We start from the raw sequence: 11,500 nt of genomic DNA, 5'->3' as shown, positions 1-11,500 counted from the left end.
TATATTACAGAATTATCTTACAGAATTTATTTTTTTAAAGATCTTATTTATTTATTCACGAGAGACACACAGAGAGAGGCAGAGACACAGGCAGAGGGAGAAGCAGGCTCCCCACAGGGAGCTCATTGTGGGACCCGATCCCAGGACCCTAGGATCACAACCTGAGCTGAAGGCAGATGCTCAACCACGGAGCAACCCAGGTGCTCCTATCTTACAGAATTTATATATCATTTACTCCTTTACATGGTCTAAAATCTGCTTGTATTGTGAATTCACTCATTCACCAAATATATATTTTTTTTCCTTATTACAGCCAGGTCCTCGGACAGATGCAGAGAATACTATGATAAATAAGACATTGGCTTACCTTCAGAGTACTTATATTTTATGGAGTGTAAAAATAAACATAAATGAAAGAGAAAAAATCCAAAATGTAAGAGCACTGGAGAGCCAGACACGTTAAAGATTCATCTGGAGACAACCACTTTTATAAGGACATGTTACACCATCTCTCCAGACTGTGTGTTCAAACTTTCACTCTGTAAAAACAACCTCCTTGAATCTAGCTCAATATACAAGGTGACTCTCTCTGTCTAATCATCCTGGTTATCAGTATCTGTCTCAAGGACTGGCTGTAATAGGAACTTAAAACAGTCGAATGAATGGCTATATTGAATCTTAAAATAAACTAAAGCACAGAAAATTTTAGTAAATTGACCAACATCCGATGATTTCTTATCAAAGAAAACAAAATTTTAATCTGAGACCTCTCATTGACTTCAAGACTAATTTTGCTAGCCTATGTTCAATATCCAGAACATTAGAGATAAGTTGTTTTCTATTTCTATAATATGAAGAGTTATTTTTTATTTATGTTATATTTAATAGTCAAGACAAAACTATTTTCTGAGAAATTAAAAGCAAGATTTGTTAGAACTAGAAAGAAACCCCAAAGTATGGAGCACCTGAGTGGCTCAGTGGTTGGAGCATCTGCCTTTGGCTCAGGTCCTGATCCTGGGGTCCTGGGATTGAGTCTCACATCAGGCTGGGTGGGAGAGGGAGCCTGCTTCTTCCTCTGCCTGTGTCTCTGCCTCCCTTTGTGTGTCTATCATGAATAAATAAATAAAATCTTTAAAAAAAGAAACCCCAAAGTACTATAGTCATTTTGATATATATGTGAGCTGTCCTTTTAAAATCATTAGATTGGTGGTTTTTTGTTTTTGCTTTTGTTTTTTGAAAATAAGTTTTCTGGTTCCACATATGAAGAACCTGGAAGTTGCCACTCCATATTTTTTTTAAAGATTTTATTTTATCTATTCATGAGAGACACGGAGAGGGAGAGGCAGAGACACAGGCAGAGTGAGAAGCAGTCTCCCCGCAGGGAGCCCAATGCAGGACTGGATCCTGGAACCCTGGGATCACGCCCTGAGCTTAAGGCAGACGCTGAGCTCAGGCATCCCGCCACTCCATCTTTTTAACATTATTTTATTTTTTAAAGAGTTTATTATTTATTTGAGAGAGATCATGGGGGTTGGGGCAGAGAGAGGGGGAGGAGTAGACTCCTCACTGAGCAGGGAGCCTGACATGGGGACAAATCCTAGACCCTGTTATCATGACCTGAGCTGAAGGCAGATGCTTAAGTGACGGAGCCACCCGGACATCCCACCATTCCATCTTAACAATAAGTAAAAAATGACAAGACATACCAAAAGGCAATAACAATCATAATAATTTGAAACAGAATAAGCATCAGTACCAGACATGGCAGGAATGTTGGAATTCTCAGACCAGGATCTAAAACAACTATGATTAGTACACTAAGGCCTCTAATGGATAAAGTAGACATCATGCAAGAACAGATGGGCAATGTAAGCAGAGAAATAGAAATCCTAAGAAAGAACAAAAATGAAATGTTAAAGATCAAAAAGACTGTAATAGAAACTAAGAATGCCTTTGGTGGGCTTATTAGTAGACTGGACATAGCTGTGGAAAGAATCTCTGAGCTAGAGGATTTATAAAGAGAAAACTTAAAAACTGAAAAGCAAAGAGAACAAAGTCTGAGAAAATCTGAATGGAATATCCAAAGGCTGTGGGACAACCACATAAGGTGTAGCATGCATGTAATGGGAAGATCAGAACAAGAAGAGAGAAAAGAAAAAGAACAGAAGAAATATTTGAAAAAACTGTGCGTGGGAATTTCTAGAAGTTATTGCCAGAAACCAAACCACTAATTTGGGAAACTCAGAGCACATCAAGCAGAATAAATGTTAAAAAAAATCTACACTTAGATATATTATTTTCAAATTACAGGAAATCAAAGATAAAAAAAATTCTGAAAAGTGCCAGGTTAAAAAAAAAAAAAACTTACCTATAAAGGAACAAAGATAAGAATTATATTCAACTCCTTTCAAAAACCATGCAAACAAGAAGAGAGTGGAATGAAATATTTAACATGTTGAGAGAAAATATCCACTAACCTAGGATTCTGCAAAATTTTGTCCTGCACAATTACCCTTCTAAAGTGAAGGAGAAATACTTTCTCTGAGAAACAAGAATTGAGGAAACTTTTGCCAGTAGATCTGCTTTGCAAGAAATAGTCCTTATGGAGAAGAAAAATAATGTAGGTCGGAGCTCAGATCTATGTAAAGAAAGGAAGAGCACCAAAGAAAGAATAAGTGAAAAATTTTAAGTAAAATAAAAATTATTTTTCTTATTGTTAATTGATATAACAGGTAATGTTTTGTTCAAAATAATAATTGCAACAATGTATTCAATTTCTACACTTATGCATATCACACACACACATATATATAGTTGTATATGCTTATGTATAAGTGAAATGAATGGAGCAGTAATAAAAGGGATTGGAGGAAGGAATTGGGCATTTTTGTTATTATAAGATACCATTTGTGAAGTGTTATAATGTTATTTAAAAGTGTACTTCGGTTAGTTGTTAAGTGTATATGGCAAACTCTAGGGCAACTATGAATAAAAGTTAAAAGAGAAATGTAACTGATAACTAAGAAAGGAGAGAAAATTACATCATATGAAATGTTAAATTAAAACCACAAAAGGCAAAAACAGAGTGGAAGATTAAAATAGGAACAAAAATAAGGGCAACAAATAGAAAAGACTAATGGATAGGGTAGATAATTTAACCCAAGTAAATCAATACATACTTTAAATATTAATGGTCTAAATGCAACAATTAAAAGACCGAGATTACTAGAGTGGATTCAAAAACATGATCCAATTATATTTTTGTACAAGAAACCCACTTTAAATGTAAAGGGACTTAGAGCTTAAAACTAAATGTATGAAGAAAAATATACCATGCTAACCCTAAAAAGGAAGGCAGGAATAGCAATATATTCAGCAGGTATTTATTTATTGAATACCTATTATATATATACTAGGCACAGTTCTAGGGGATGGAGATACTCTAGTGAACAGAACAGGCAAAACTTTCTGCCTTCAAGGATCTTGTATTTTCCATAACCCATGTTCAATGGTTTAAGAGCAGAAAGAAAAGTATGGAAGGATATAAATCAAAATAATTAACATCATCATGTCATGTAAGTAGATTTGAGTGGTTTGATATGTTACAATAAGTATGTATTACTTTTATAATATTTTTAAATCTAACAAAATATATTTACAAAGGCGTATTTGTTCATAGGTGTTGGACTATCAAGAAATGCTCTTATTTATCCTGATAACGTGTAGAGCCAGAACGTTCACTTCTCTGGTCTCCTATGATTCTGGAAAAGAACCCTCCTACTATCAGCCATCCTCACCTCCTGCACTGTAAATGGGAGAGTCAGAATCCTATAGCCTGACTGATTGCTAATTTGGAAGACAGTCACCATAAATCCACAAAGGACTGAATTTAATTTCACAGCTATGATGCTTCTGCATAGCATTTGCAGAGCTGGGACACTTGACTGCCTTTTATGGCTAGTCATTCTGTCACATTTTACCCACTCGATAAAGGCTCTCAAACTAGGGTCTATTTCATGTTTTCCCTCACTCATGGCCTGTCATTTCCTGAAAGCCCAGATCTCTTCAAAAGTGCCACATATCACCCAGACAAATAAAAGCTGCAGATGGTGGCGGGATGGCAGCTGTTAAGACTGTGAGCACACTGGCCTCTGTAGAGCTTCTCAGCACAGTCTTTTAATAGCATTTTCCATGCTGGTGGAAAGACCATGAAATGCCTTCAAGCCTTTTTGGGAGGAAAGCGGTAGGTCTGACTATTCTGCAGGTTTTAGATCATCACAGTTATGGTTGAGTTTGAGATTGTGGATGCCCTGACACTGACCTAGGGAGATGGGCTTGGGAGGTTGTGGGGAGATGGGTTTCTGGTAACTTCTATTCATGAATTTTTGCTGGATCATTCACTCACCTACTACATATTTCTTTTGTGTTCTTCAAGGGATACTTAATATAGAGATTTGTAATAGGGTGTCTGAGTCTACACTTCTTGGATTTGAATCTTAGTTCTGCTACCGATTGGGTGGATTATAGGAAAATAATTTGATCTTTGCAAGCTTCACCCTCCCATCCATGAAATGGGATTGATAATAATATATATCTCAAGGTTATAGCAAGGATAAAGTAAGGTAATATACATTAGGGACTTAGTGCCTGGCACATAATAAGTGTTCAGTACATTTGAGTTGCTATATGTTTGGTACTGAAACCAATAGAAAGTAGAAACTTTTACTGAAATTATGGGTACAAATGCGTGGTCCAAGTATACTCTACTCTTTTGGTGTGCAAATCCAAAACCAAAACATCTATTGGAATAATCTAGATTTGGAGAAACCCTAGTGATCTGTGAGGTGCGAACATGAGAACATTGAGATACTTCTATAACTCAGAGCACATGATTCTCTCATTAAAATAAACAAACCCAAAACAGCACACACAAGAGGAAATAAAACACTTAAGATTAAGACTAAGTGACCCAACCTAACCAGTAGAAAAATTAATGAAGCAAGAGCAATTCTTTTTGAAAGAAATTTACAGAAAATTTTAAAAAATAATTTTATTTCAAGAATAGAGGATATAAAAAGATTTTAAAAGAAACAAATGAAATTTTTTGAAATGAAAATTATATAGACAAATTAAATATTTAGCACAGGAGTTAAAAAATAGATCAGAACATTTCAAAAGAGAATTCATGTGGTGTTGGGAAATAATTCCCCCTGAATTTATCACATTTCTACACATCCAGGCATTAACAGATCATGTGTTCCAGGACTATTTTCAGAAATGTTTATACAAGCAGGTAGCTTTGGAAAGATGGAGATAGGAACTCCCCTGCAGAAATGCATTTATATTATGGATAAGTAAAGATAAAGACTGTAACTCCTTCTGTAGAGATTTTAAGGTGTCTGTCCCTGGAGATATTCCAGGGTAATAAAACTAGACACATTTTCTTCCCTCCCCAGAAACATTTGCTTTCCTGTAAGGGTGAGAAAAATCATATCTCTCTATAGAAGACAGGATAGGCAGGTTTACCAGCAGCTTCTATGTAAGATCAGTTTCCTAAACTCAGGATTTTCTCCTATAAGACATTCCCACTGTGTGTCCTAGTATTACTTGGCTCTTTCTATGGCACCCTATAGGAATGTGGGTCTTATCAATCCAAAGCTATGATGTTACTCTGGCTGTGGCTTTGCTATGAGCAATAACCTGTTTTTGTCTCTGACCCAGAGATCTTCTGTTTTCCTACCAGTGTACATTTAAAAAGGTGACATGCTAACCTGGTTGTAAATAGTAAAAAATCTCAGACTTTTCACAGTTCTTGAAGTATCAACCTCGGCTCATCATGCAGAACGTCACTGATCAGAGATGTAAGGAAAGGAAAACTATTTTTAAAAAGATGTAAAAAGACATTATGAAGAACAGATGGAGGGGATCCAAATACATCTAAAAGAGTTCCAGGCTGAATAAGTGAAAAAACAGAACAGCGACAATATTAAAGACATAATGCTTGACAACATCCATACACTGAGTCCATAGATGCAGTGAGCTTACTAAGGTCTAAGATATTCTTTTAATGACTCCTTTCAGTGAAACTGCAGACCATCAGTGCAATGATGGAAGCGGACGACATTATTAGATACATAATTAGATACAAGTTCTAATTGTGTTTAGCCAGGATTTAGAACATAGTGGAATTGAGGTGGTTCCATAGAGTTAGATGAATTCAGCTTTCCCCTTGGTTCTTGCTTACCTATGGGACCCACAGTGCAGGTGGCTCTCTCCACAGGTAGAAAGTCCGATTGGAACTGAGAAAGAAGGAAAACTTGGTATCAATTTGCTTCTTCATACTCTTTGCCTTAAACCATAAGTGAGTGTTAGAATTATAGCTACACCAACAATCTCTGCACTTGTGTTCAGTGTTTACAAACATTAAAATCTCTCTAGCCACATTCTAATCCCCAGGCAAAGAAAGCTGAGTCAGTGCCCAGATATCACTTAAATGTCATCCTGCCTCCAGAATGTTTCCACTTATAGATTAATGACTCTGCTCCTAGACTAATTTAATCCATCTGTCCCTAAGTGCTTCTGACACTACTTTGGTCCTAGGACCTACATTAATAGAAATATTAGTAGAGTTCATAGATAGGATGAATAAACTGACATAAAGATGTTATTTCTCCCCCAAGGTAATCAATAAAGATAATGGAATTTCAAACAAAATCACAATAGATTTGATATGTGCGGATGTTGTGTGTGTAACTTACATAGCTGGTTCTAAATTATATGTGAAAAAGGTAAAAGCAAAAAATAGGCAAGAAATTTTGCAGATAAAGGAACAAAGGAGGATCATTTAGTCAGATGCCAAGGTATTTTTTTTTCTTTTTCTTTTTTCAAGGTATTTTAAAGAAGTTAAAAGATTCCAGGAAAGACTGAGCAAATTGGTAAGTGAGGCAGATAAAGAACCCAGAAACAGCCTGCTCACACAAGGAAGCTTGGCAGGTTTGGCATTCCAGGTCAGAGGCAAAAGATGAGCAATTCAATAAATGACATTGGGGGAAAACTGGTTGCTTTTATGTAAAAACAAACATAAATAGATTCCTATCTTATACCACACAGAAAAGAAAATAATAGATGGATTAAAAGTTTCCATTAAAATGTTTCAAAATTTAGATAAAATAGAATAATCTATTTCAGGTAACCAAGATAAAATAGCATAACTTTTACCCACCTGAGATATGAATACTTAAGAAAAATGCTAAAAGTGAAAAACATAATTAAAAGACTATTAAACATAACTGTATTAAAATTAAAATGTTCTGTGTGGGGCAGCCCCGGTGGCTCAGCGGTTTAGTGCCGCCTTCGGCCCAGGGCGTGATCCTGGAGACCATGGATCGAGTCCCATGTCGGGCTCCCTGCATGGAGCCTGCCTGTGCCTCTGTGTGTGTGTGTGTGTGTGTGTGTGTGTGTCTCATGAATAAATAAATAAAATATTAAAAAGAAATAAAATGTTCTGTGTGAAAAATTCACAATAAATAAAGCCAAAAGATAATCAAGAGAGTGGAAAAATTGCTACCCACATACACAAAAAAATTTTAGAGGTCATAAAATGTTAAAAAAAAAGACCCTGCCAATTTAGTTTTTTAAAAGTCAAACAACTATGTAGAAAAGTGGAAAAAGCATCTAAGTATTCAGTTTACAACAGAGCAAGCTAGACATGTGATAGGTATTTTAAAACTTCCTCAACGTTTCTTGTATTCACAGGAAATATAGTTTACAATAAAATCAGATACAATTTAACTCCTCTTCAAATTGGCAAAAATTTAAATCTACCAAAAACAATTATTATTTTTTAAATGTAGGAAGTTGGGAACTCATATTCTATTGGAGATGTATATAGTTACAAAAACGTTGGAGAATAATTTGCCAATATGTGTCAAACTACACACCCAGAAATCCCACTTCCAATTAAATAGATTGAAAACTCTCATAAACACAAAGAAATATGTCCAAGATGCCCATTGCTGCTTTATTTGTAATAAAGAAATGATAGGGGAGAGGGGCCAGGGAGGCAAAGTTTTAATGTTAATTTGTATGGGAATAGATTAAGCATAATTTGATCTACCCCAACAATGGAATACAGTTATAGCAAACAAAATGATAGGATTATATCTATTCATCTATCTATTCAAATTATCATAAGTATTTCTTAAAAGCCTTTTGTATAATACAGATAGTTGCAGAATGATAGGTCAGTATGATTCCATTGAAATATAAATGTAAGTCTCATGAGAATGCATTACATTCTTCTTATCGTGCACGCATACAGAGCTAGCACCCAGGGTTTTGCAACATGAGGCAACAGGCAAACAATCAGCATGGGACGAAATCTGGCCCCTATCATGCTTGCCAAGGCATGCACCTTCTCAGAGCTTCAACTGCCTAGAGGGATTAGCACCATGTTATTTACATGAAGGTGCTATTGCTCATAAAGCTATTTACTCACAAAGGTGTGTCCACTGAGAAGAGCACTTTTTTTTTTTTTTTTTTTTTTTTTACCAGTTTGCACAAGGCACCGCAATAGACCAGTGGGGTCTGCAGACACAGCATTGTATATGTGGTCATCAGAGGGGGATTTGAGAAGTTAATAGAAACTTCAGGGTCGGATCCCTGGGTGGCGCAGTGGTTTAGCGCCTGCCTTTGGCCCAGGGTGCGATCCTGGAGACCCAGGATCGAATCCCACGTCAGGCTCCCTGCATGGAGCCTGCTTCTCCCTCTGCCTCTCTCTCTCTCTCTCTCTGTGGTGACTATCATAAATAAATAAAATTTAAAAAAAAAGAAAAAAAACTTTAGCTTCAGGCTTCTCTCCTATGGGTTCCTTCCAAAGTCCTGGGAGGAAACTTAGCATGGTATTCTCATGGTCATATGCTTTAACAAATTTTGCAAAAATCTGATATTTTAACCCAATTGGTTAAGACCATTACCTCTTTTCACTCCATTTTTCCCTTTGTCCAACTTCCTTTGGTGCCAATGACTTTGGAATAGCCTCAAGAAGTTTAAGATCTCTTAAGGGAAAGTTGAATTGGAAATAATTTAGAAATATAGAAATATAGTTTTGTGGTTCAGTCCCTTCTGTATATATATACATAGCACCATGCAGAAATGGCTTCCAGAAGCATTCTTGTCATCGTGTGTGCTAATGCACCAGACATTGGGACATATACTTGCATGGTCATATGTGAATATGAAAATCTCCTAAAGTATGCAGCACCGGAAGACGTGGGAGGTGATTTATCAGGGTTGTCAACCCAATGAGTGTTTAAGATTAGTCACCGCACAAGAAAATTTAATTTACCCTGAAATATTACAGCTCATAGATGAAGGAAACTTAATTAAGTTGTCCCTAAATTGGACAAAAATCCCCCAAGTTTACAAGGCACTACCATACCAAAATGAAGTCAAGCTTGAACAAATTATTCCAAAGTATCAATAATAAAGAAACAAGTTTTTTTAATCAACTGTGTTGGAGGCAAGATTGAATTATCTTTCTGTTCTCTCTATACAAAATGGTATTACAAAAGCATTTCAATTTGAAGTGTCAGTCAAAGAATATACAGCCAAAACTGTAGGGAGCAAGTATTAAAGAGGTGACTCAAGCCTTTAGTTAATACAATATTACGTTATTTTTCTGTATTCTATCATTTATGTAACATTTGTCAGCTTATTTTTTCAATTGTTATAAGTTTTACTTTCCAAATATATATGAACTTTTGTTTATATTTAAGAAACAAAATAAATGAGCAAAGGACAAAAAAGAGAGAGGCAAATGAAGGAACAGATCCTCTTCTCTAGAGAATAGATGGTCACCAAAGGGGAGGTGGGGGGGGGGAATGGGTGAAATAGGGTGTGGGGATCAAGGAGTGATCACTTGATCAAGAATAAGCGCTTGTTGTGATGAGCACCTAGTGTTATATGGAAGTGTTGAATCACTATGTTGTACACCTGAAACTAATATTACACTGTATGTTAACTAACTGGAACTTAAGTAAAACTTTAAAAAAATAAAGACAACATTATGAAAAAAAAACCTAACTGAAATTTAAATAAAAACTTAAACATATTCTTTGTTTGTATTTTGAATTCATAATTTGCAATTAAAACAAATTATTTACCCACCCAAATTGCATAGTCTTTAGGCCCCACAGCAGAATCTTCTCATGGTTTCAACATTGGAAATTGCTTGGGGGTCTGCCCACCATCTTTAGGACAGTGTATACCTTTATGAAGGAGTCAAGGAAACCAAAACTGTGACACTACAAATTGCAACTTAAGTAAAAATTATATTTACTTTTTTTTAAAAGCTACTTAAGACAAATGTCAAAACACACATTTTAAATTTTTTTATTTTTTCAAAATTCACATGTTGAGTCTGAATGTAGTTTTATCTATTTTATATGACTTACGATCTCTCTACACGTTTGAAATATTTCTCCTTTCAAAAAGACGTGTCAACATATAGTTACTGCATATGGAAGGTACAGGGGAATTAGGAAGCCCTTGCAGTGGTCCAGACAAGAGACGTGTCTGTCCTGGGCTAGGACAAGAGCAATGGATGAGTGCAAGGGATGACTCTGAGAAATATACAGCAAATAGAATCAATGGGGCTCAGTGACGGGTGGTGGGTGGATGCTTAAGTAGAATCCCACAATGATGCACTGACTTTTGATGGTGTCAGCAACTGGGTGAACAGTGACATGCTGTCCCCGGGGACTCACTCACAAGCCACAATAACCCACTTTCTAACCCTCCTTACAGGTGCTGCTTGACATTGGAAACTAAGGCCAGATGCCAGAAGCCACAACCTTCAAACAAGCCCCCATGACCCAGTTTTCAACAGGTTTGATCCAGTTTAGATACGGAGTCAACCCTCCAGAAAACCTCAAGATCATCAGTATCTAATTATAATAACAAAAATCACACCTACCAGCACCAGTGACAGATCCTACTGCACCCACTTAAGGGGTGGCCTTACAAACCTCCTTACCTTAGCCCCACAAAACCCTGACCATGAGACCTAATCAGGGGGAAGATGCCCTTGGAACACAAGCTTCCCTTCTCTGTTCCTTCTCTGGCCATTGAATAAATTACCTGCTTGCCATCAAATGTTATTTTGTTATTTGGCTATTTGGTCAGTGGTGTTGAGTGGGGAAAGAATTTACCACTTTAGGAACCGTGCTTTGGGCTTAAATAACAGTTATGGAGATGGGAGGGAAAAAAAGTACCATTTGATGCCAGGCCCTTCTGCCCACCTTACAGATGGAAAAACTGAGACCCAGAGGAGTAGAGAGTGACTCACTTATTTAAGAGATGCTATTTATTCTTAGAGCACCCTTTCTGGCATGGGCTTTTAGAACATTTAAAAATGCAATGTTTCCAAGAGTGCCTGAGTGGCTCAGTTGATTAAGTTTGACTTTTGATTCCAGCTCAGGTCATGATCTCAAGGTCTTGA

The 11,500-nt window shown here is 36.5% G+C and overlaps 1 long non-coding RNA gene across 1 annotated transcript; it reads left to right on the top strand.

Annotated features, from left to right (window-relative positions):
- The first annotated feature begins 4,045 nt into the window (after positions 1-4,045).
- On the top strand, positions 4,046-11,154 carry LOC112662430 (uncharacterized). Its single transcript, XR_003138519.2, has 3 exons — positions 4,046-4,243; positions 6,890-6,935; positions 10,807-11,154. It is a non-coding gene; the product is annotated as an uncharacterized LOC112662430 (long non-coding RNA).
- The last annotated feature ends 346 nt before the right edge of the window (positions 11,155-11,500 follow it).

This window comes from Canis lupus, chromosome 13 (assembly GCF_003254725.2).
Source record: "Canis lupus dingo isolate Sandy chromosome 13, ASM325472v2, whole genome shotgun sequence".
Taxonomy (NCBI): domain Eukaryota; kingdom Metazoa; phylum Chordata; class Mammalia; order Carnivora; family Canidae; genus Canis; species Canis lupus.
This window is presented reverse-complemented; position numbering and strand designations above follow the sequence as displayed.